Genomic DNA, 27,035 nt, shown 5'->3' on the forward strand with positions numbered 1-27,035 from the left:
GAGAAATGCAGAAGATTTTTGCATTTAATTTCAACTCACACATAATTTCATTTTTCTGAATATTTTACCTTGATCTCAGTGGCATGCTTAGCATATTAAGATATAGGCTGCCTTAATACTGCCAGATGTGGGGAAGAAGGGAAATTAAGAAAGAAAAAGGGCAACAAATAAACCAGGCAAAGCCGTGTGGCAATGGATCAAAAAATACCAAGCAAAGAACAGCAAATAAGGATGGGAGCAAAGGAAAAAGTCATCAAAAAGGGCAGAAGAGGATGGAAAGAGAAATAAGCAGAGGAAGGAAGGCATTATCTAAAGCAGAAGGGCAATAGAAGAAAAAAAAAACAAAAAACAAAACAAAACAGAAAGACACCACAGAAATTGAAAACAAGGCAAACAGACGAATGATGAAAATGGCATATGGAGAGGAATAAGGGAAGCAAAGGAGCTGAAGCAGGGAAAGAGAGCATAAGGACACCTTCTCCTCTGGGAATGCATTTAGTTGCAATCAGGAGGTGACTGCCCTTAGAGGACTAAATTCCCTTAAGGGAATTAAGGGGAAAGAGCCCCACAGAGCACCAGAGCTCCTGAGGAACAGCAGTGCAAGCTGCCCTTCAGTGCTCTTAACCTCCCTCTGGGCTGGCAGGGTTTCCCTTCTGTGCTTTTCTCCAACATTTTTGCCAACCTCACTTCACCTCCTGAGCTGTTCCCTCCCTGTTTCTCCCTCTGCACCTTTTTTTTCTGGATATTTTGAACCTTGACCCAAAAGGACAACTGTAATGAGTGCTTGTTTCCATCCAGCAGTGACTGAATGAAGGATGGCAGCATGTCCACAGAAACTACAGAACCATTCTAAGGGAAGCAAAGTGCACCAAAACAAAAAAAAAAAAAAAAAAAAAAAAAAAAGGTGAAAAAAAAGTTCAGTGCAATTCAATATTTTGAAGGAAGTTCAGTGAGCTGCTTCGGCACAGCAGGCCCTTCGCAAGAACTCTTCCTGGTCCATTTTTGGCTGTAAAGAAAGGGAAGCAAAGCAGATTTGGAGTAGTAATGAAGCACTTCAAGAATGAATTCATGCTGTGGTGGATTCATGGTGAATGCAATGCTGTTAAATGTCATTTATTGGAGCTCCTGATTAGCAGCCATCCTGTAAAACCAGGGCCAAGACCATGACCCTTGGTTTGAGATTTTGGGCTGAGCACTGCTCTACCAGTTGATGCCCTGTACTAATGCAGCTTTAATTTTACACTGGGTTTGGTCCATAACAGGTGGATTTGAGGGGCAGGAGTGGAGCTAATTAAGACTTTGTTTCCTCCTTGAATAAAGCCCTGATTGGGGTGGCTCATGCTGGGACTCTGCACAACATGGGTAATGCTTCAGTGACACCTGTTACAGATAAAATTGATGTCTCCCCATCTGAAAGCAGCTTTTTAAATAGAATAAAGTCTGTTTCTCTCACTGGGCAGAGTTCTGGGAGGGCAGGAAGAATCAGCTTGGTCATGGGCAAACTTGGTCTCATGGTGAGTGCTCCTGGATGGAGACAACTTCACATTTTTCAACTTATTTCTGTTCTCTGATTAAGTTCTTAACCTTTCAAACCCAAAACTTTTGTTAGAGTATAGAACTTGCTAGACTACTTATTCCAGCACAAAAGTTCTTAAGTTCTATGATGGCTTTCCTAGTCAAAAAGCCAAACCAACCAACCAAAAATGTAACAAACAAAATGTAAAAAAAAAAACTGAACCAACCAAAAATGTAACAAACAAAATGTAAAAATGTAAACAAAAATGTAACAAAAATAAAAAAACAAAAACAAATGAACCGACATAAAATGTAACAAACAAAATGTAAAAATGTAAAAATGTAAAAAACAAAAAACCCCAAAATGAACCTAACAAAAAAATGTAACAAACAAAACATTAAATGTAAGCAAAGGGCAAACAAACAAAATGTAAAAAAACCCCAAACCAACCAACCAAAAATGTAACAAACAAAATGTAAAAATGTAAACCAAGTGCAAAAACCAAATAAAATGTAAAAAATATAAAACCAAACCAACCAACCAAAAATGTAACAAACAAGCAAAATGTAAATCCCCCACAAACCAACCAAACAAAAATGTAACAAACAAAATCCAACCCAAGGAAAAAAAACATCGCAGATGATGATTACATTGAGGCAGAGTGTGAATCAGCAATGCACTGTATTATTCTGGAGGACTTTAAAAAGAGCAAGGAAACAAAAGCATGCAGAAAAACACTTTTGAGCACTTTCACATGAATCAAGCATTTCCCCAAAAAGGAAACCAGAAAAGGACTGCAGTCCTGACCATGGAAGTGAGGATTAAACAGGAGAAAACTCAGGCAAGTGAAAAATTACAAGCACGATGTGTAAAATATTCTGACAGCTGGACAAAAAGGAAGCCCCACTGCTCCAAGTGCAAGGAGAGAGTCCAGCTGTGCAAGCAGAGCTTTGCAAATCGCCTGGCAGTGACCAGCTTTCCCCACAAAGGAGGTGGAAATGCAGCATCCACCCACACTCATTTCTCTCCTTGGAGGTGCCCAGCTGGCCCACACGTGGCCCCTGAGCTGAACACTCATCACACTGTAAGCTCTGGAAATATTGCAGTTTTTCCAGTTAAAACATTCCAGGCAAGCATCAAAGCAATGGGCAAAGGGAACTGCTGAGCATGAAAAGCAATCATTGCTAAAAACATTGCTTAACTTAGAGCAGAGGAGGGGGCGGGCTTTAAACATCGGGGATTACAGACTTCAAATTCAAGTAAAAATGGACTTTAGTAACTATCATCTTCATGCATCTTTATACTCCATGATTTCTATATATAATTCAAAGGACATGCTGTGCCAATCAAACTTACTGTGGACTGCTCTCAGTGTTCCTCAGAAAAAACAATGGACATGCAGGAAAATATTCTCCCTTCTCTGACCATGAGCAAGTTTCTTCTTGCACACCCACAGCTCAAATTTATCACTTGCCAAGCCCGGACAAACATGCAAACCACACAGTGAGATGTGTGTTCTGAAAAGTGAAAGCTACTGTGGCAGTGCAATTATTTTCTGGAGAAATGCCTCACTGACATCTACACACACACTTAAAATGCACATAGGATAGATTTGGCTTTCTAAAATTCTGGGAAAAAAATACCAAAACCTTTTGGAATCCACTGTCAATTCAGAAATAGCGGTTTAAGCTCTTTTAAAAGTTGTCATGAGAGATACAAGAGGAAGCAAAAGTGTTCACAGCCCAGTTCTCTAGCACCAAGCAGATGCTTGAAACAAGCTGTCTGTTGGATAAATAATCATCAAAAGAGGCTACAAGTTCAGCAAAGCACATTAAGGCACTCTCCTTTCTCTGCCAGGCTCCCCTGACCATAAGCAAGTTTCTTCTTGCACACTCACGTTTCATATTTACCACTTGCCAAGCCTGGACAAGCATGCAAGCCACACACACTAAGATGTGTGCTCTGAAAAGTGAAAGCTACTGTGGGAGTGCAATTCTTTTCTGGAGAAAAGTCTCTCTGATCTCTAAAAACTGTTTACACACACATTTAAAATGCACATAGGATAGATCTGGCTTTCTAAAATTCTGGTTAAAAAAAAACCAAAACAACAAAACCATTTAGAATCCACTGTCAATTCAGTAATAGCGGTTTAAACTTTTTTAGAAGTTGTCCTCTTGACAGATGCAAGAGGAAGCAAAGTGTTCACAGCCCAGCTCTCCAGCACCAAGCAGATGCCTGAAACAAGCTTTTCTGTTGCAGAAATAATCATCAGTGCTTTACAAACAAAGAGGCTACAAGGTCAGCAAAGCACTTCGGGGCACTCCATCCCTGCAGAGAGCACTGAGGTCAACAGCTTGGACACTTTCCTAAAAGTACGAATATTCCTCAGCTCTTCTGCTGAATAGGGATGAGCTGGTCCCCCATCCAGCAATCCATTACGGTGACAAAGTGGCTCTTAGTATGCCCAGCAACATGTGTGACAGCAGCAAGTGTTGAGCAGCAGCCAAATTCTGTCTGGGAGAGATAAAACCAGATCCAGGGGGCTAATAAGATAAGGATCAGTGCTCTGTGTACATCCATCCATTCATCAGAGCACTGATTTGAGTACAGGGGAAAAAAAGAAAGGTTATAAGGAAAAAGGAAAGGATGGGATGGGGGAATAATCCTCCTGAAATGTTATTTATGTTTCAGAAATTTTGTGAGAACATCGAGCAGGTGCTGTCATTGTCAATAATGTTTTTCTGAGGAAGAAGCTGTGTTAAATTCAAGTCATTTACTGCCTTTCACTCAAGCCCCGTTCTGCAGCAGAGTGCTTCCACAAGAGCTGGAAGTTTTTAATTGTAAATAAGACATTCTCTGTCACATATTGTACACATCCCCATTTTTTCACTGTAAATTCCTTAAGGCAGAGACCATTATTAACGCTAAATACATTAAAATTCAAGTCGAATAGCAGAGAGCAAAATAAGCAACAAGTTAAATAAACTTGCGACAAACACTTCATTGGAAAATGTTGCAAACACCCCCAAGGAAGATTTGGAGTGTGGAAGAACAAAATGAAATTGATCAGATGGGCAAAGAAAAAGTTTGCATCTTAAAAATTATACTCTGTCTTCAATATATAAGTATGAAATTAAGTGTTTCTGGGGAAAAAAACCCTAACTGTTTTCAGGAGATTCGGTCTGTTTTTACCTGTTTTAAAAGGTGACCGATGCATTTAGGATGGGAATTAAAGAGTCCTTCGCACATGCAGAAATAACCTAGAAATTCACATCTGTGAGTGGAATACAGGCTGATAAATGATTACAAGTGACTGTTTCCACTAAAACACAAAACAACTTCTTACAATTGTACCTTATTAAATCTCCTGTGAAGAAAAAGTCTGCATTACCAGGGGAGCAGTCATGGTAAAGGAAAGAGTCTGCCCTGTGGTCTGACTCAAAACACACCTTCAGAGCTGATTTTTCGTAACTGGAAATTCTAAATGAGATATATCTGACTATATATCTATATATTTGACTATATAACTGACACATATCCCTGTGTCAGTTAAATTCTGTGCATGCTTCGGCAGGGTTTGAAAAGGTGTTACAACCATCAGGATTGTCCACACACCTCCAGGTTCTAGAGAGGAAATCAGTGTACACCTCAAATTACTGCTGGCACTATTAAAGGCAGCAAACAAGCTCAGTGAATCTTTACAGTTTGAATCCTTGACACTTTGAATCTTTACAGATGTGGAGACGTAGCTAATTAGTTTGTGTCGAACTCATTATATAGGGATAGCAACGCTCTAAAAAACATATATATCAGGGATTTCTATTTCTTTGTTACTCTCAGTAAACCTGGAAAAGGATTTCAGGGTTTTCACAGTTTGTGAGAGTACAAATTGACCTTGCCCTCAGAAGAAAATAAAATATATTTTAGGAAGATACCAAGAAGGTCCTTTGAAGTAAATTCCTTTACATGTTAAATAACGAAAAGATTGCATAAAAATCTTTTATACCATCTTTTTTGAAATGTTTCTTACTTAGCAGAAATTTAGCATTTATTAAAAAAAAAGCCACATTAGCAAGCCAAGAGCTGGAGGGTTTTCAATCCACTGAGGAGGTGTGGTATGGATAATATGCTCATTATTATTATAATATGCCATATATTGTATATCAGTTCCTTAACATTGATAAAACAAACTCCTGCCAGCGCTGAGGAGAATCCCTTTTTTGAGACATGATAGTTATTTCCACCCTTCCAGTCCTTGTCACCTCTCCACTGAGATTTCCAGCACACCCCTCGTATTACCACACTTCAACAGATGACATGGAAATAACTGAGACCTCTGGCTCATTTTACTTAGGCCTCCTATCAACGAAGTGGTATATTCCTTTTCTGCCCTCCAGAGAAAGGCAAATCCCATAAGGGAAAAGGGGTGGAATGCTAAAAAGCACCTCAGCATTGCCACCCAGTAGCATCAAGAGATCAGGGCTCAGCTGCTGGATCTTCTCTGAACCTGAGTCACTTTCTCTGGGCTGTAATCCCTCCACTCCTTTATTCCTGGAGAAGCCTCTAAGCACATTCCTCCAAGAAAACATGCAGGGAAAGAGCTCTGTAATTTCTTTTTTGATACTCACAGGTGTACACAAGGCAGACAATTTAACAATCAAAACCAAAGAACTCTCCTGTACTGGTGAGAAGCTGTTTTGCTCTTGAGGTGCAGATTTTTCTTCCCCAGATGAGGACAATATGTATTTTTTCATGCAGTAGATTCCTTATGCAGTAGCAGTGATTTTATTGTCCTGTGCTTTTCATTAACACCAGTACTTCTTTACAGCCTTCTGAACAAATAAGAGTTCCATTAAAGACTGCACCACAGTGGAATATCCTTACATTAACAGCTGAAAAACTGAGGAAATCAGTACATCTCTGTGCCTCTTCAGCAGCAGCTAAAAGGCAAAGTCCAAGCAGCTCCTAGATCATGTCCCTGTTTCACTTCTATCCAGTTCTTCTTTCTCATGCCAAACAACTTCAGGTTCTCAATCTGAGTTTGATTTTCCATCACTTCTATTTTCCTCTGAAGGCCCAGGGTATGCTTTCTGATGCTACAGAGAAATGCCCAGCCCTTTCAGCCTTCCCACTTAGACAACTGTAATTCTGATTCAGAGCTTCCAATTCCTTTCCAAAGGTTGACATTTGATCCTCCAACTTTACAAGATGTTCCTGTGCCTGATATTTCACATTAATCCCACCTCCTAATTCTCTAATCATCTCAAATGCCACTTGAGATGGAAGCTCAGAAGATAAATTCACTGCTAACATTGCTGCTGGCTTGTGAGTCATCACAAGTTAGGGACTGAGAAACTGTAATTGAAAAATGCTTCTCTGCAACTTCTTCCCCTGAAACATTTCACCTGATCAACAAATGATGCTCAGGGGACTTCTGTCTTCTCAACATCATCTCACAAGCCAGAGATAAAATATTATTGTATCAAAAAAAGCTCAGGTAAACCCTAATTAAAAAAAAATAAAGAAGAAAATCTCAAGCATATAAATTCCTAGGAAAGCAAACTCACATTTCTCAAGCTACCAGAGTTTCACTCTTATTATTACAACATTCTGCAATGGCACCTCGATGTCTCACCTGAAATTCAGACCTCATTCTGGCATGTGCTGCATGAAAACATGGTGAGAAACAGTCCTTTCCCTTCTGTGTTTTAAGTCTATATAAACCCAACACAGTACTCAAAGTAAAGGCACTTATACATCACATTCCTGCTCTTAGACCTGCTTATTTCTGCAGTACAGCTGAGGCAATTTTGGATGATTCTCCAGACCTCCCCTTCTACCAGGAGCGAGGAGGGAAACCAACATCTAAAGGAGGTTCAAAAAGCACAATTCAGGGGCAAGGTGGAGGCTGAAACAAGGACCTCAGTAATTCCATAAAAATCACCCCATTGTCCATTTTCCCCATGGATTCTGCTGCCTTTGCTCAGGACAAATAAGGCGGATGTTGACCAGAGAAAACTCATTTATGTGGGGCTGTTAATGCACTATTGAGGTAAAAGAAAGAAGGATCTGCCCAGGCTGTGTTGTCACACAGCTCTTGTTCTGAGCCTCATCTTTCTCTGTTGTCCTCAGCCCTAATATTCATTCAAACTTTTGATAAAATACCAGCACTGAGACATGAGTGATTTGTCATCTTTATACCTTGTAAATGCAGCATAAAAATAAGTTAGACTGATTGAGATTACACTGTTGAGGCAAAACAAAATAGGGATCAAATCCAAACTGACAGCTACATCAATTTTATTAGTTAGAAAAGAAAAATTTACAAAAAAAGTCTAATCCAAAAACCAATAAAGCACTTTGCCAAATATGATGTTATCTGAGACTCGTCATATTAAAAAAAGTTCTATTAAATCTCCCACTTTCAAGTTCAGCATCAAAAACACTCAGTTTAAATGATATTTCTGTCATTTTTTTTCTTAACCTTCATGAAAAATTTACTATACCATGCTTAGAATTACTTGAATAATACATATCTTGTTTTAAATTCCAGTTATTACATGCACTTGTAAAATGCTATTTGATTTGATTTTTTCCTCCCACACCTTAAGCAAAATATGTGACAATTTTGTTTTCTCTGGGGTAGCATGTATACGAGCTAACCCATTCCTGAGGGATTTTCAATTGCCAGCTAATCCAAAGCTATTTCTTTTAAAATTGCATCCAATGAAGTTAATGGACTCAAGGGGTTTGCGTTTTTTTTGAAACTCTAGAGTGTATGCAGGGTTGTTTTTTACTTTGGGTAGTTTGGGTTTTTCACATAAAAAGGTCCATAATATATTTTCTCTTTTCTAGTCCTCACATACACCAAAAAGAAAAGTAAACTAGAAGCCCAAGGCAGCATGGCCAGCAACCTCTACTGCCATAAAGGTCCTGGTCTTGCAAGATACCCAACGGCAATAAATCCTATTTCAGAGTCTCTTTGCTTCTGTTGTGATTATATGCAAGTCCAAAGGTATTTACCATATCTTTCACAGAGAAATTGTTAAATAGAATTGTTGAGTAAAGAAATAAAGCAAAAAAATCTCCCAATTCCAGAGGCTTTGCTGTTCCTTTGTCCCCCCCCACCACCTCACTCACATGGACTTGTTCTCAGAACAAAACCTCCCCTTATCTTTGCCTTCTTCCAATGCCTTTACATCTAATTTATCCAAACCAAACCCTTGAATTCATTTTGGATCTCATCTGTCTGACTCAGTGGATTTTTGAGGAATAATGAAGCTTTTATGCCCATGTTTTAGAGCTGACAGCAGTGATGGCCCTGGTTCTCAACAGCAAAGTAGGTTTCTTGCTTTTGATGCCCCAAATATCACAAGGTCAGAGTGATCTGGGAAACATGGAGAAGAAGTCTCTCATCTGTACTTGAAGCAGTTCTGTTCAATTCCTTAACACTTAATGAACCCCACAGAAAAATGTGAGCACACAAAAGTGTTCTCACTGATTAAAAAGAGGATATCCCAAGAGGAGCTAATTTAATATTAGATCAAATGAGCTGAAGTTGAAATTACCATGTTTTTGTTGACTATTTTAACATATTCAGGGGAGGCACAGGGATCTTTACATATTTCTGAGTCTCTTTGTAGTATCATTCTTCACACATTGTACCAGTCAGTGTGGAATACATGGATTTGATGGGATGAGGGGGTGGGAGAACTTGTGGAGTGGATTACTGATGCACCCCAGAGAAGTTTATTAAAGTGATAAAAGAAAAATCCCATCATAATTCATTTTCTGGTTTGTTTTTTTTCTGTGTTAAACTGTGCAAGCCTCTAACAATAAAGCTCCCCAGAATGCTCACTGCTTTCATAAGAATTAGCTCAGCTTAAAACATAATCAAATTGTCAGAGAAGCCACAGTGCTCTTCCCCCTCCTCATTCCATGTTGTGATCTCTGATTTAAAACAAAAAAAACTTATCCAAGACTTCTAGGAATACTTTCTGGCAAATTTCTTGCCAATGAAGAAATCATTATAAGGAAATGCAACTCTGCTTTTCAGCTGAGCTCTGTTTTCTTCTTTCAAAGCAGCAGCAATGCTTTCTCATGTCAGGCCCACAGATATTTTACAGCAAGCTGGGAGAAAGTTAGAGAAATTACTTTATTAAAAATTTGACAGTCAATAGCGCTTTAACAGTGAAAGCAGCCTGTGAGCTGAACCACTCCAGCTCATTTCAGCAGCCTTATTTTGGGCATCCCCATCATGTATTTGTGGCTTTGGACATAGAATCACAGAATGGTTTGGGTTGGAAGGGACCTTAAAAATCACCAAGTGCCCTGCCATGGGCAGGGGCATAGGCTAGAACTGTGTGTTTTCAGTTTAATTCTGTCTGAAACCCAAACATTTCACAGCAGCCTGCTCTCATTTGCCCTACATTTCCTGAATTGGTAAACAAAGTTGTTCTACAATTAACTAAGCAAAATCCCATCCTAAATCCATGGATTGTGATCTCAGGAGAACAGCAATAGTGATGAACAAAGAGCACAACTCTTCTTTCACTCTGAGTGCCCTCACAAGCCTCAGAATCATCCTGGACTAACACAGCAAGTAAGTGTTAATGCATGATTGCAATATCAATTGTATTTGAAGGTAATAGAAATGTTTGGGGTTTTCAATTTCACGTGTTTGAAGCAGCTAAAAAGAGCTTTTCTCCTAAAAGACTGAAAGATGTGGGGCTACAATTCTTTGATACAGTGATGGCTCAAAATACAAGGGAAAGAATGGCTTAAAAAAAGTGCAGATACTGGACTCATTTCAGTAGCAGCACAACCATGAAATTGCTGATAAACTATTTCTCATCTTTGTCACATCAGCAGAGATAAGACAATCCTAAAATTGCATCCCAAAACCAACACAATTTACCCATCAATAGGACAGCAAAGCTCAGCAGTCAGCCAGATCAAAGATGGTCACTCACCTGTGCTCTCACACAAGCGATCAGCAAACTGGGAGTGCTGACAGAAGAAGCATTTCCTTTTTAGGTACAACATTTCATTTTTAGGGCCAACACAGAGAGGAATTGCTGAGGAACTTAGTGGACAATAAATGTCAGTCTTTGCACAGGTCTTTCACAACCTGAAGAGCAAGTGTGATACATTCCTCTAATAAAAAAAAAAAAAAAAACAAAAACAGTAAGAAAGCAAGGGTCATAGACAATGGTAGAAATACATCTGCAAAATGAATTGGTGTTAAAAGGAAAAATTTCAGGAGCTGTTATCAGTCCTACAGCAAATACAGCTCATTTTTGAGAACAATGTGAGAGATCACTGAGGTTAAATGACAGTGCTGGAGACCTGAGTTGCATACTGAGAAACAGAGAGAATTTAGGAAAATAAATAAAAACAGTATATAAAAATCTATGTAATTATGAACAGGGCTAAAAAAATGTCTGAGGTTTTGACTTCAGAGCTATGAAGCATTAAGAAGTAAAGTATGATTGACCTGTGACTTGTAGCTCAGCTGAGAGTTTAATGTAGATGGTTGAGGGCAAAATGCTCAAAGAAAGAACATGACCATATTGTCCATATCTGAGTAAATGCTTTGCAGATAAACCAGTTTAACCTGAAAAAGATTAATTAAGCTTAAAAAATAGATATAAAAATTATTTAAACAAGGAATAACTGTGTGACACAGACCTTGGGAAAAATATGTAATGAAGATTTCCAGACCAGACAGGTCACTAGGTTATGTACAGATTTACAGGGAATAAATGTGATCTCATTCCTCATGAGGTGCAGATATAGACCTGATGAATTATTAGAACAGCTATAGAAACCTGAGTTCACAGTGGCATTTGAATCAGATGGTATTGGCAGATATCTCCAAAGAAAATCTTTTTCACACTGCAAAGGCTCTGAATTCAGGACAATTATCATCATTCCCTTACACAGGGAAAACAACAGCATTGATCAGCTGAAACACTCATCAACCCAAACACTCCTCAGCCCACCAAGAGCACACAGCTCAAGGCTCACCTGATACCCTGATCTCCTATGATTGATGGGGAGATCGCAGAAATTCTGTAAATAATTGCAGCAAGGCTCCAATAAAAAAACAAATCAAGCAGGGATGACTGCAAACACAGATGTGAATGGGGCTAGCATTTTGATGGATTAAGACCAGGCTACAACTGGATAAAACTTTTGAGGGATGATGTGTAAGGCTGCTGCAGGAATTGGTAGCAGAGACAGAAAACAAAACCAGTGAATTTAATACATTTGGCCAGTTACTATAGGCACTGTGCCTCTCTTTAGGTATGATAATCATGATAGTCCTACTGACAAAATTTGTCAAAAGCAGACTGGGAAGATAGAAAAAGAAGAAATTGTAGAGATCTAGCAGAACTCACCTAGCAAGGGAAGTTCACAAGCAGTGGCCAGAGAAACATTCAATTTTCAGGAAATACATCCCTGAATGCAGAAAAAATACCAGAGAGTGGGAAAAAAAATGCCCAAAATGCTTTCTGCTGTCATTCATTTTACATCAGTGAGGCACTGTGTCCCTCTGTTTGACCAAACCACATTATCCTTTGTGACAGAGTACAGAGGTGAGTGGCTCAGCTTCTAGCAGCTATCTTCTTCAGTACATCATCATTATAAAATAACACTTTTCAAATTTTTCCTCCTTGTATGGAAGGTTGATCCCTCCTTCTCTTCCCTCCTTTTGCTATGGGAGGAGCATGATGAATTTAAACCTGTGCAACAGCAGCAAAGGCACGCTGCTGCTCTCCAAATGGCAATGACCTTATGAACTCCAGCTCCAAAAAACAGCCCTCTTATTTTGTGGGAATAAATAACTGTACAAATAGGTTAAAAAATAATTTAAAATGGTAACTTTCAGGGGAAAAAAAACCCCAACAACAAAAACATAGTGTTACCATTAAAACCTACAACTATTTTGTCTTTAGCAAAGCTTCCTGATCACTTGAGGGTTTTCTGGCATTTCAGAGTTGTAACAGGCTAAATTCACTTGTGAGGTGTAACTCCTTGAGGCTTCTCAGTGGAAGATAGAGCACATTCAGCTGTTTCAGGAAACACAGGCCACAGCTGAAAAGGAGGTTTGGGAATTTTTTTTCAGCCAAAAAGGCAGGGGCTGAACCCTGTGTGCCCAACTGTGCAATCTCCCTAGGAAAATAATGGGTTCTAACAGGATGCACAATGTGAAAGATGCATTCGACAGCCCAACTGCACTAAGGCAAAAGAGTTCCATCAGGGATTAATTTGGCATTTACTCTTCTGATGGTTTTTTCTGTGCTTGTAGCTATTACTGCTCCTTTGGCACAAACCCAGATTAGCCATTAGTCTGTGGATTGCCATTACTCTGCCAAGCTTTTAGAACATAAACAAAAAATAAAAGCCACTTTGCTAAGATGACAATAAACATTTAAAGCCCAATAATATCTCTGTGCAACTTTGGTAACAGTAAAAATATGGAGCCAGCTTTCATGTACAAACATGGAAAATGGGCTAAAATCATTAAGGCATTAGAGATGTTACATAATTAGAATTGCCATTTTATATTTGCTACAATAAAAAAAGCTATTTTACTTAGAGTAATTACCATCAGTGATTGGTGTTATTGTACGTGCTGATTAAAATGTTGATTTCTGTGAGGAGAAAATTAATTGAGAAGTGGCACAAAAAAGCTAAGGATAAGGAGTAGGGCTGTTGCAATATTTTACATGGGACACAAAAAGGGGGCCTTGAACTATTCTTAATTTGATTTTCTGAAAAGTGTCTTAATCTAGTCTGAGGCTGCCTGGCTGTTGCTTTAATTAGTCTAAAGAATCATTATTTCCATTTTATCTTGCCCTACACAGAAGGAAGGGAAAAACCAAATCTTATTGTTGTCTTCATGTGGATCATACAAATGTATTTGATGAAGTGAAGAATATTACAATGTTTTTTTAAAAAAGTTAATTTTCAGGCCTTATCTTTCAAAAGCCTGGAGAATTTCAGAAATGTGTGAAGGAGGAAAGGGGTAACACGCAAACTATTTTAGGAATGTGGGATTACTCACGTTTCTTAAATAAAACCACTCCTCGTAGCAGAAAAAGACTGGCACGATTTGTGATGCACTGGTGGCCTTAATAGATTTGGATATGAATAATACATGAATATTTGTGTGAGGAGAGAAGAAAAACAAGTCCCTGTGACTCTAAACAATGTGGACAGCTTGTTTGCTAATGACAGGGAGGCTGAGTCTATCCATTCTCCCCACCCCAAACCAAAACCACTTCAACGATGCCAGAGTTCCACCCTGCGCAAAAACTTTTCTATCAGTGATGTTTCTTATTTTAATGCTCCACTACCAAAACAACCCATTTCAGAGTTAGATTTACTAGATAGCTAAAACCCAGAGCTGTTCTAGTTTCCCCTGCTTGGCCAGCTTCTCTAAAAAGTAATTTAATCCTTTCAGTAGCCCTTGCAGCCCAGGCTGGGTTCATTCTGCTGGAGGAGCAGTGATCAGAGCTGCAGGCTCTAACCCAGGAGTTTTCTGCAGCACAGCTCCTGGGAGGGCATTCCTGCCCTGCCTGTGTGCCCAGAATATTTCCATTTCGCTTTCAGTTTGTGTGTTCCTGTCCCACAGCACTGGGGACTCAGAGGTCTCTGTGAGTGCCAGCTCCACGGTGTTTTTCTGCTCAGCTTTCTTCTAAAGTAGCAGCCTGCACATGGCAACAGAAATGGATGCTTTTAATCCTCAAAAAATAACCCCAAACAGTTTGTACTGCTGAACCTCAATTTCTTTTTATTACTCAGAGGTAAATAAATATAAATAAAATATACTGCATCTCAGCTTTTATTCCCTCTCTCCTTTTTCTTTCCTGTCTTTTCCTGTCTGAGAGCCCAACACTCAGCCTCATCATCCTTACAAACTGTGAGTAGCATTACTTATTTTGCCATTTGTCCTCTTTATCTCATTCCAACTTAAAACCTCCTTTCATTGGTCTCCTCTTCTATGCATGTACCTTCCTGTGATGCTCAGGGCTCCTTTCCATCTCCAGAGGTGTTTTCCTGTTGGAGGTTATTTTGGTTATGCTGTATTTGCAACTCTTCTATAGCTGTGTTTTGCCCTGCTTAGGATTCTGATTGTCCCTTGTGTCTCTGATGAAGGGAGGTGTGAAACTGCTGCATATTCAAGTCTCTGAGCTTTTCATGTCAGGTCACTTCTCTAACCAGTTCTTTTCATCTCCTCCCTTCAAAAGGTTTCCCCTTTTGAAATAACAAGAGACCTGAAAGTGCAAAGAAATCTTTTCTTATGGTCACCATATCCAGTTGGATTTTTTACCAAGCAATATGAACCAGAGAGACTTCTTGCAAACTGAAACAGCTTACAGTTCTTGTATTTAGTTTTTGGCACTTGTGCAAATACAGCATCTTTTTTTTTAAAGTAAGCTTCGCTTTACAAAGCAAAGTCAAGGCAAGACTAAATGATTTCTCTCAAGATCATACAGGATGCCTTTCTTAAAGCAGAAAAGGGAGGATTTTGTCTTTCTCTGCTGAAATTGTCTGAATCAAACTTATCTCTTCCTCTGCTTTCTGATATAAACCACTCATAGACCTCATCCACAAGCAGGCACTTCTTCCTACACTTATTTTTCCAACTCACTTGAACTTAATGTCACTCACCAGTTAGGAAGCATGGGGAGGGGGGCAGGAAGAGCAGGAACAGGAGATGGAAGCCTTCAGTACTGCAGACTTCCAAGATTCGCCCATTTTATTCAGCCCTGCTGTGTTAAGGACACACAAAATGCAAAGAACAGGGAGAGGTTCCTGTGACAATGCTGTTTAGTGTTCTGCACCTCTTTCACCTTTAATAACTGCTCTAACACCCCCTTTTCCAGGGCTGTAGAAACAAATACAACATGGGTGGGACAATGCACCTCAAAAACTCCACAAGCTGTGGCACCTCTACTTTTTATGACAATTTTAGTACAGCTTACAGCAGCGGGCTGAAGGCCTCTGAGAAAACAATTCCAGTGCAACACAGCACTGTCAAGACATGTCTGGATGGTTGGAGAACCAGAAATGCATCTGAGCCATAGCATCAATATGATTTAAAACTTAATAACTTTTCTGTTTCCAGAAATAAAGCAAAGTTGTTATTTAATGGCTGAAATACTGCCATTTTCTCCAAATGCCAGTAATAATTTAAATTCATGACTCCTGTATTATTCATGTGGTCCAATTTAATAGGAACAGTATTTCTGGCGCTCAGTGTTTATGAAGAGTGTCTCTTTGGGGTATACCTTCCTTTATGTCCAACAGATGCTAGAAATAACTACCTGGTGTTCTGCTGCTGTGAACTGGGGATTAAAAATAGGACTCATAATTTTCTAACCTGAACAAGGGAAAACATAAGGATCTTTTCTTGACAAGATACAAATCTCATTCTTTTTTTCCTTCTTTTCACTTATCTCTACTATTCTCTCTCTCTTCACTTATAAACAATTGCTCCTACTATGCACAACTTACAGACTCAAAGAAAACCCCACTTTTAAATTTAATTATTTGCTACACCTAGGCCTTTTCAAAGACAAAAAAACCAAGCCATTGTAATTATTGCAAAGATGTTGAGAAGCAGTGGGACAACTGGACCAAGCCACCCATTTTCCCCTTGTGAGAACACACCTGAAAATGCTCCTGAAAGGGCAAGGAAAGAAACACAAAGTAAAATAAATGCTTATTTATCATTTACAAAACTAATTACTTTTTGAAAAATAAAGAAATAACAGATACAACCTTGAGAGATTCACAGAATCACAGATTCCTTCGTCTCTCCAGCGTTTTTTGTTTTAACAAAGTACTTTGGGGTCATTTTCATACCTGTATTTTTCCATGGAGTACAAGAAGAAGGAGGAGTAGTTTTTTGATGTTCAGTTATCAGCAGAAGTCACTAACGTGAATAAATACTCCATAAAACAGTGCAGGATATCCAACAGCAGTTCAATACCCAGCAGTGCAATATCTCAATATAGAACTCAATATCAGGGCTCAATATCACCCCGAAAGAAATAGTGAAAGCCTTAATTCAACTTACACTTGGCAAAGAAAATTTACATACTAAGTTTAGAAATCCTTCTTTAGATTATTTAAAGTATCATCCATCCCCTAAAGCAATTGTGTTCTTTTCCTGCTATTAAAAATTACACAATTATTTCTCCTCCAAAATTTGGTTGTTACCTATAAATGTAACCAGTATTAAGTGTTGTTCTTCTGTTTCCTGCTGACACAGGCTGTAATTATTCAATTATTTGTGCTTTGACCAACTGAAATATGGCATCAGGATTAGGGCATGACTCTAAAATGAAAATGAGTAGGATGCAAAGGTCAAAACCAGAATAAAATAATCAAACCCAAAGATTGCCTCTTAACAACCTCACAATAACAGGGTCACCAACAACTGCATATTGCTTTTTCCAGTTTTTTTTCCTTATAAAGAAAAATTTAATTTTGTTTCTACAGGTCATTGGAACAAACCTACTGGAAACAAATGGAGAAACAAGTAATAAATTTGCCCAGGATGAAAATCAGGATAGATTTCCATTAGCCTGCTTAGAATTATCTCAGAAGATTTACTTTAGGGACAATCCAGAATTCTCATTTTATATAGTGCATGCACATACTAGGAAAAACAAAGATCCATAAACAACCCATAAATTAGCTTTCCTTCACAAAAACCCATTGTGCATGTTTGGACTTTAATAATAACAGATTATTAAAGATAATCTGTTTATTATCTCTATTATACATGTCAATTTAATAAGATTTATAATTCATGCTACCATGTACTGCAAGCTTTTCCCCATGCACTCCCAAATTAACAATTTGGTCTAATCATTAAATTAGAGAAACAAAAAGGAAAAAAAGCCCAAATAAAACAAAAAAAAAAAAAAAAAAAAAAAAAAAAAAAAAAAAGCAAATAAGCCAGCCAAAAAAGCCCCACAAAAATCTCACCACAAAAACTCCTCATTTCTTTTTTTCCATCACTGGAGAGGAATTATTTTCTTTAACACTGTGAGGTCACTCAAAATTTCTCTCCTGTAGCTGGACTAGAAAGCAGCAAAGATGCAAAATTTTAAAAATAAGGTCATAGCTACCATGATGCATTTAATAAAAGCACCAGAAAATTTCCATCCTTCTATAAAAACATGCTTACACACAAACAGGCACACAGGTAATTCTGTGTGGTAACACAGAACAGCAGGACATGAAGGGTGACCTGTGTGATGACACTGTATCTCTGCATTAATAAGGGAGTATTCTGCCCAAAGCTATGAAAATAAATTAAGAATAATGCATTTAGACAGAGTGATAAAGTTTTGCCTGATGTTTTTGCTTCATGGCTTAAAATGCTTTTGACATTATTTGAATAACTCCTCACTACCTATTGTCTCTTTCTGGATAGTACTACACTACGCATGAAATTTTGTCTCAGTTAGCTTTCTGCCTTGACTCTGAAAAAGAGGCCTTTCTTCCCCAAAACAAAAAAAAAATTCCATTAAAAAGTCCTTGTCACTCGATTGAGCTATTGTTCAAGTAAACTACTGGACAGCTTTTATCAAATCCACATTTCAATTTGCTGCAAACCAGAAGTCAGCAGGCTGGGATTTGCTGGCAGGCAAACAGGATACCAGCAGTGAGCCTGGTAGGTAAACAAAATACAAGACATATTCAAAAAGAAATGGGTAACAATATTTCTGGTAGCCATTTTTTCATAGAGAACAGTAATGAGAGAAACACAGAACTGTAATACTAAAATTATTTATTGCAGAAATTCTGTAGACTTTATAGGGTACTCTTTTACCATAATTTCACTGCATTTTTTTCACATTCCACATTCCCATGGAAAAACACAAATATTTTCCTTTCCAATCAACAGCACAAACTTGTGCATTTAGGTTCAAAAACTTTGTTTCCTTTCTTGAAGCTCTTTTTTAATAATGAAAAAAACCCCACAAACTGTCAGAAACTTGGATAGCCTAAATGAACTTATAATTTCTTCTATGAAACCTGAAGGGGCAGAAACTGATGCACAGGAAATTCCACTTTTCCAGTGTGAATGCAGTTACATCTTCAGATCAGGATCTTTTTTTTTTTTTAATGAGTTGGGTTGTTTTATTCCAGCAATGATGGAATAAATTAATCTATGGAGACACTGGTTTATTTTTTGAGTTTTTTTTTTTTTAGCTGCAGATAAGTGAGATTTAGGTGATAAGAATATCAGATGGCAAAGAGGGAGCGGGGAACCAAACCAGAATTCCCCAATTTAAAGTTCCAGAAGATCAACTATTGATAAAAGCAGAATATGTCTCACACAGGAGGCTCAAACTAAAGCCTGGAAACAACAAAGCTGTGAATTAACAAAATGACAAATGTAACACAAACTGGACTTGAGCTGCATACAGCAAATCACTGATATATCCCCACCTGTCACAGGGAGGCCAACTTCTGCTCTTGGTGTCATTCAAACTGAGATTTTGTTTCTGTTAAAATAAAGGATAACTTTGTTCAATCCTTTATGACAGATTCCCCTAAACCTAAACAGCACTGAACTGGAGGTAGGAGGACCCAAATGAACAACACATGTAAACTCCAACTAATCAAGAAGATCAGAGAGTTCTGTGCTCATCTCCTCTATGAAAAAAATACATAAAAAGAAAAATTACAATAAAAACCCCACAGCAGCCTGTTGCCCAGGAGCTATTTCTGATTACACAATGGGGAAATACAGAAATGCTTTCCTCAAACTCTGCTCTGAATTACAGCTCCTATTCAATCAACAATGGCAGCAATGATCAGAGAAAAGAGGGAAGAAAACTGCTACTTATTCACTGAGAATCTTAAAAGCCCAGATGAGAATTGCAGCCAGATCCAAATACACCATAAACTCAGAGTATTTATCTGCCTTGTTTTCTACACGTGCTGTAGCTGAATACTCAGCTGAGATTAGAACCTTGTTTGGTTAAACCAGTGGAAATAGAATCTCCCATGGACAATCTTCTCCCAGCTCACAAATAACAGAATTCAGCTCCCCTCAAACTGGCTATAAACAGCAAAAGCTGTAACCAAAATAAACTACTCTCTAAACCCAAGTAAGCATCCCCCCGGGGAGTTTGTGCTCTTTAAAAACATCAATTTATTTAGATGTTATCAGTAGCACCTCAGCCTGGGGCAAAAGCACTGAGCCTGCCTTCCCTTCCTGTGTGGAATCCTTTCACAGGCTCCTGTTACTCAGCATAAAGCACTGGAGGAAACATCTTGTTTAATTTGCTTTACTGCAATGATGAATATTGCTTTTCTTGTTTGATGGTCATTGAAAAATTAATGACCAACACATCGATAATCATTTACTATGATTTGATGCACTACATAGATGATCTTGTTGGTTTTTCTGAAAGGTAGGAACACAATACAACAGAAGGAGTTTTTCCAAAATATCTGGATATTCAAGATGTAACTTGTGTATAACTTTGACCATTTACTATGGAAAACTATCCCAACGTTGCCTCTCTTTGTAATGGGTTCTTTTCTGTCTAGAGGTACCAACTTTATATGAAATATATTTTTTAAAACTAACTGAAATTGAACAACCACATAAAAACTGCATCATCAAGAATGTCCTTAGACTAAAACAGAGTTGTGTTCAAAATACCAGATCCAATTTTTAAATGCTTATCTTTGAGATAATTATGTATGTAAAACAGATTAGAAAGGAAGAGCTAAATGAAATAAGGAAAAACTTTTTAGGGTAAAGTAAAACTGAGATTTTATACCAGTCCATGAAAAGCTCCATTTCTACATTTCCCCAGTTCTTTGAGATTAAAACTAGCTGGAGCTTTCCATAAAGTAACATTGATTACTATATTTATGCTGAGCTAATCTGTACTTATGAAAAATTAATCCCGCACTAAAAATTAGAAATCATTAACAGGGATCAAGAGAAGAAGATTTCACAGACTTGAAAGCAAAACTATCTGTTCCTCACATGTTCAGTCTATGAACAAATACACACTTGGCTGGAGGAGGGAGAAAAAAAATAGAAAGACTTTTTGGGATATTTTAAAGACCTCTAGCAAAGAGAAACAGGCAAGACGCAGGCCTAAGTTTGTCACAATCACATTTTCTGGAAAAATCCCCTTGTCCAGGATTCTTCTCCTGGGAAGCTGAGAAGCCTCAGAGAAAAAGGGAAACAATAGTTATTTCATTTGCTTCTCCTGTGTTTTGCTGCTTTGGAATGTGTTTGCACATTGTTTGTCCAACAGGTGATTGCTTCATTGGTTTCATGTAAATTGTTTTGACTCATTGGCCAATCAGGGCCAAGTTGTGTCGGGACTCTGGAAAGAGTCAGGAGTTATTATTATAATCTTTTTAGCCTTCTATTAGTATCCCTTCTGTATTCTTTAGTATAGCTCAGTATAGTATTCTTTAATATAATACAGTATCAGAAAGTAATAAATTAGCCCTCTGAGAACATGGAGTCAGATCCATCATTCCTGCCTTTGTCTGGGAACCCCACAAATACCAAGACTGGGTTTATTTTGCCATTTAGGATTGCTAAATTTCAGGCTGCCATGTGACAGCAGCAAAGAAGAAAAGATTTCAGCTCACACTTTTAAAACATTCTGGCAAGACATGGCATCAGCTAGGAAAGAAGGAAACATCTCTATTAGGCATTACAGACTTATATAAAAGCACAATTAAAATTGCTTTCCCCCTACACACCAAGGGTTCTGAGCATGTCCGGAATCTAACAACATCCAGATACATGCTGCTAACTTTTTCATGCAGCTTGAAAACAACATTTATTTAATCATCTTCAATGTTTACTAACTTGCTAGAGTGATGAAGAGGTCAATTAATTATGTCTTTATCTGGAGATGAAAAGTTACCTTCTGGTGTTTAGCACAACTACCTTATGGTTATCAAAACCAATGTGGCATTATTATCCTCACAGCAAGAGTGAGGATATGTCTTGGGGAACCAGAACAAGTTCTTCCCCTTTTAAGAAGTTCCATCACTCCAGGACAGAGGGTGGACCAGAGGATCCCCAGAGGTGCCTCCCAACCCTCATCATTTTGTGATTTTGCAATATCCTCTCAAGTCTAATTCTTTTGACTGTCACAGACAAAAATCAAAATGTGTAAATTTAATGTAACTTTTTTTATGAATACTTAAAACATAATCGCATCTTCTTTATGGGCCTTCTGCTAGCTTGGTCTCATTAAAATTCATTCTTCTGAATGCGCAGTGCAGGGAAAAGGCTGCTAACATGTCACAATAAACCAACTGTCTGAAACCCTATAGAAGGCAAAAAAAAAAAGATGTAACATTTGCCTTGTACCTTGTAGTTTATGGGAGAAGATATCTAGAAGCAGCTGTAAAATAGTCATAAAATAAAATTGGAATTTATATCAAAATCACTCTTAATACCTTGGGGCTTTTCTATCTCTGCATAGTTTACCCTGAGAGATTTAGTGGCGCAGTTTTATGTTAAGGGGCTGAAAGTTATAGTGGAGCTGTCAGCAATGCCACCTCTTTTTGGTGTGTCTGCCTATATATCAGTCTATTTATTTTTAAATAGCAAGACAGTAACCCCCAGAAGGTGCAATATGAAAATGCTGTTGGCAACAGCTGAGCAGTTATAGATCTGTTAACCAGCCTTAATGAAAATCCTACTGAACAGAAGCATTTTTAGATTTTGCTGTTTGTGTGTTTTTTGGAGGTCTTTTTTTCTTTATTAATAGAGTGCTTTGGTTTTTTTTTTAATGGGGTCATGAGAGGCAGGATCAACTTGCACAGCATCCTCCCCATCTTCCTCTGTCAAAAGATGTTTCTTTAGAAGAAAAAAACAGCAAAACAAAGCAGCATGAGAAACTGCAATAAAATTCCCATACATTGTGAATGAATGATGAAGCTTTTGCTGTGTGATGGTGTCTGGGGCAGTAGAGAAAAGCAGTTACTATAAAGACATTTGGAAAAGATAATGCTGACCTGAAGTCCTCTTCCAAGATAAGGAAGATATGTATGTGTATACAAACATGATAAGGAAAGTGCAAGAAACAGGTTTATCAAAGTTGAAGGACTCACATAAAAAAACCCAGAAAATTAATGGTAAATACAAGCATGTTACTCTAGGTCCTGCCTCATGAGGAATAACAGCCCTAATGTTTTACAGCTGGGGAATAAAAACAAATTTCCACATAAAAAGCAAGGTTTGTTTGACACCAAAACTCTAAGGGATTTACTTTCACATTCAGAAATGATGCTTCCCAGGGCCTGCTGAAGTTTCCCAAGAAAAGTTTGCACAGCTTTACTATCAAGTCAAGTCTTAGTGAGTCTCAAGTCTAGCCTCAATATTTATCAAGCTCAGCTTTTATCTTTTCTCTGTAAGCTTGTAAAAGTGTGTCATTACAGAACTCAAAGTTCCTATTCCCAGATGCTCCAGTATTCCAATCAGAAATCTGTACAGATAACTTTTGGTTAAGGAGATTCCAGGAATAAAATGAATATGAACTGGCACAGCCTAAGTGCAGTCTGAAATTATTTCTTATTTGTAAAACAAAACAAAGTGCAAATGCATTGGTATCAATGTTGAATGTATTTCCATTTATTTGATTACTACTTTGTATGGTGATTTATAACCACATATCAGTGGAGAAGACTGAAATGAAGTAAGGAACAAAAGAAAATAAAAACCAATTACCCACAGTTGTTTACAGTATGATTACAAAGAGAATTGTCCGGCATCTTCTTTTGATTAGAAAGAACAAAGAATCTTATTTCAGGTCCATGAACATCAGAAATAGAGAATCTTGCAAGGGGTAAAAATAGATAATGAGCTATCAAGTCTCAATCATTTACCTGCTCCAGAGCAGCGCAGGTGAGAAGAGGCCATTCAATGTGAGCCCGCAGGTGTTAGTCCAGACTAAAGTGAGCTGGGCTCTGCTGAGACTCACACCAACACTACAGACATGGGATGCCTGCTGCTGCCTCACAGACTGTAACTCTTCAGTTTCCTGCCCATATTTACTGGCAAAGCTTGCATTTAATCCTTCCTATCTATTTCCAGTCTCACCTTTAAATCTGCATCTACACTGCTCAGGATACAGCGCATGGCTCTTCTGACAACAGGCATGAAGATTCACTTGGTGGTGTACCAGCTCTATTTATGAAAATTCCAAGTAATTAAAGAACTACTAAGGTTTTCTCAAGTATTTCTTGCTAGGGGAAAGAGAAAGAAGTAGGAAAGGGAAATATGACAGCAGCTGAAGGCAGAGTGCAAATGTTTGCTGCCACATCTTTCACGACATATAATAATTATATAATTATTATATGTGGTGAAATAACAATTTGGGTTGGAAGGGGCCTTGAAATCATCTGCTTCCAGCCCCCAGCCATGGGGGAAGCTCAAAGCCCCATCCAAACTCTCCTTGAAGGATTTGAATTACTGTGTTAGCCAGCAGTGCTGGGAACAGCAGCTCTTTACCTTGTCTTGGGTATAGCCATGCAAAATCTCTCATTCTTTTTAGTTTTATTACCTCTGTAGCAATATCTAGAGCAGTAGGCATTGCCACTGCAGAAAACACTTTAGAAGCCCAAAGATAAAGTCTTGTATCAGCCTAATTACTGTATCAGGGAGAACCATATTCAAATATTTTACTACAGTGGGCCTCACTTGAGGTCTTTAAACACTGTCTGAAATTATTACAGAGCTACAGGCAGTTTAAGAAATAAAGCAAGAACAAAACCTGCACAGCTTTCTTTGCAAGAGATTAATTTCCACTGGGAGTAGAAAGGCTGGGTTTGAGTTATCCTAATCCTCTTGAGCCACTACGTGCCTTTAATGAAGTGTGGACAAAGCCAGACAGTGCTTAAGAAGCCACAGAAAAGACTTTGTAAAACAGTTTCAAGCCCACAGAGGTTGGCACACTTCTTGTTAGAGCAAATAGGTTTAAAAACTCTGAAAAATTAATCAAATCTAAACAGGCTTTATATTTGCCATGAGCAAAAAGTCTGAGGGCTTTGGCTTGGCAACACAGTGACCAGGGCTAAGTGTGGCTAGAATTTGATGAGGTTTAATAACCCAGGATTTGCAACTGCTTGATTATCTTGAGACCAAAGTCAACTAAGCAATATATTCCTAGGCAAGTGTGGATGTAAGTGCATTTGGGACCAGCTCACTGTTACCACCTATGTGTGACACCATCTGCAAGCAGGCTGACAGCTTTAAAATAATAATAAAAAACCCCAATATTCAATAAATGGAAGAAAAGCTGTTAAGTAAGAAAAGCTGCTGTCAGCATGTGCACTAAACAATACAGAACTTTTGTTTAAAAACCTCCTGTTCACTTCATTATGAGCAAATCTATAGAAAATATGTTGGGGATTGGAGCAAAAGTAATAACTTTTTACAGTAAGAGGTTTTTCCTCATTTCAGAACAAGCAGGTTGTGTAAGGTAAAAACATAATCACAATGGGGAGAAGCTGGATGCCACCAGTCTCATTTTAGGACTAAATCAGCAGGGAAAACTTAGGCATCCAGTGCCTGAACAGTGAGGTATCCTGCTAGCCAAAAAATCTTGGGCTGGGATCAGGGTGCCCAGTGCCTCAGAGACATGGAGAAGGTCAAGGAGCTCACAACAGGATTTACAGAAATGTGTGGGCCAGTGCAGAGGCCCCACACGAACTTTTACACCTTTTAAGCAATTAGGCATCAAAGTCCACACTAGCAGGAAAACCTGTATTTCCTCTCCAGGACCAAGCTGCTTTCCCGCGGCTCCCACTCCCCCAAAGTGAGATAAAGGAAGCCATGCTCAAGCTGAATTAAACCTCATTCCTCAAGAAATCAGTGAGGCCACTCAAAGACCACACTAAATGCTAGAAAGCACAACAGACTGTCCATAAATCTGAAAATCTCCTTTGAATATGTTATAAGCCAAACTCACCCGCAACTAATTTAATTTAGCTATTTGCAAACAGCAGAGAAGTGCTCTGCACAGCTTCAGGTGTCTGAGGCCCATCCCAAAAGCAATCAGATCGCTCTGGAGAGCAGCTGTGCATCAAGTAGATTGCTTTTATCTAAGTGATAAAAACCTTGTAGACTGTGAACAATACGGGGCATAAAACGTAGCATTTTTAATGAGCAACATAAAAGATGAATAGAATGAGCACAAGAAATGGCAATTTAGCCAGAAGATGGGGAAAAGGAGCCTCCAGAACATGACATTTTATAGCAAGAGGGGTTTGCAGTAAGCAGAATTTAGAGGGGGAAACAGTATTTTTCTCTTCTAATTAATCCAGTTGGGGTACCATGGAAATCAATCACAAGTGTTCAAGCATCAGCTGACTGAGCCTAAAGAACAAGTATTAACACATTTTGGACCTGTTTCAGATCCAAAATAAGTTGTTGAAACTCCATTAATTTCAATGTAGATGCAAAATTGGCCTTTTTACTGTAATCTTCTACATCAACATGAAAGAAAAAGCATAAACCATTAAACATTAAACTGCCTTTCTATTTTTTTTCTTTTATGAGACTCCTAGCAGGACATTAACAGCAGATTACACCTTTTGTGAGCTATCTAACAGGATATTAACGACAGAAGGGTGCCCAATAAATAAAATTATTGTTATTACTGCTATTTAGAGCCAGCTTGTCAGTACCAAGCAATAAAACTTTAACATTTGGAAAGGCAGGAGCTGCTCCAGCACTCTGCATTTCCAACCATCCTCTTCCACAGCAATTTTTTTTTTTTGGCCCAACTTGAACAACAACTAAAATTTCATTGCAGCTCCTCGATTTATATTTAATTTCAGGTGCTAAAGCTGCACAGCAGAAATCTGAGTGCTGCAATAACAGCCAGTGCCAGCACAGCCTAGTTCAGAGTAGTGGAATAAGGGGGAAGAAAAAAACCAGGAGTTTCAATTCTTAGAGGCACAAGTGGATGTAGACTTGGAAAACATGTGTATTATACAATATTTCATGCTCCTCTCAAAGCTCTTTTCTTTATCTATGGAGCATTTCTGTTGTGCTCTCATCACTCCTTATGTACCATCAGATCATTTCAATGTCTTGCTTACAGACAATTACAAGCATTTTTTAGTTAATTATGAAAATAAATCCAACTCTAAACTTGGAATAAAAGTGATTTTTGCGTTTTTCCTGGAACATTATATTCAATAATAAAATTTCCAGCCATCAAAAGCTCAATCATTTCCAAGAGAGAGGGTTCCACACCTGAAACTAAAGTACAAGCAGGTATATGCTCATCTACACACACACAGACCCTTTTAACAGTTTCAGATTTCTAGAATCAGTTTACAGGCCTGGATTGTGAAGAAAAAAAAATAAACAACTTTTAAAAAATTTTCTCCTTGTCCCCAACTTCCACTTTCTTCTATCTTTAGGTAAAAAAAGAAAACCCACAAGCTTGACAATGCTCTACCAGCATTTACATCTGAG

The 27,035-nt window shown here is 38.2% G+C and overlaps 1 protein-coding gene across 1 annotated transcript in view; it reads right to left on the minus strand.

Moving 5' to 3' along the window:
- The window catches only part of PIK3C2G (phosphatidylinositol-4-phosphate 3-kinase catalytic subunit type 2 gamma), a 242,221-nt gene that overhangs the window by 199,374 nt on the left and 15,812 nt on the right, over window positions 1-27,035 (minus strand). The window lies entirely within an intron of this gene.

Source organism: Ammospiza caudacuta, chromosome 5 (assembly GCF_027887145.1).
Source record: "Ammospiza caudacuta isolate bAmmCau1 chromosome 5, bAmmCau1.pri, whole genome shotgun sequence".
Lineage (NCBI taxonomy): Eukaryota > Metazoa > Chordata > Aves > Passeriformes > Passerellidae > Ammospiza > Ammospiza caudacuta.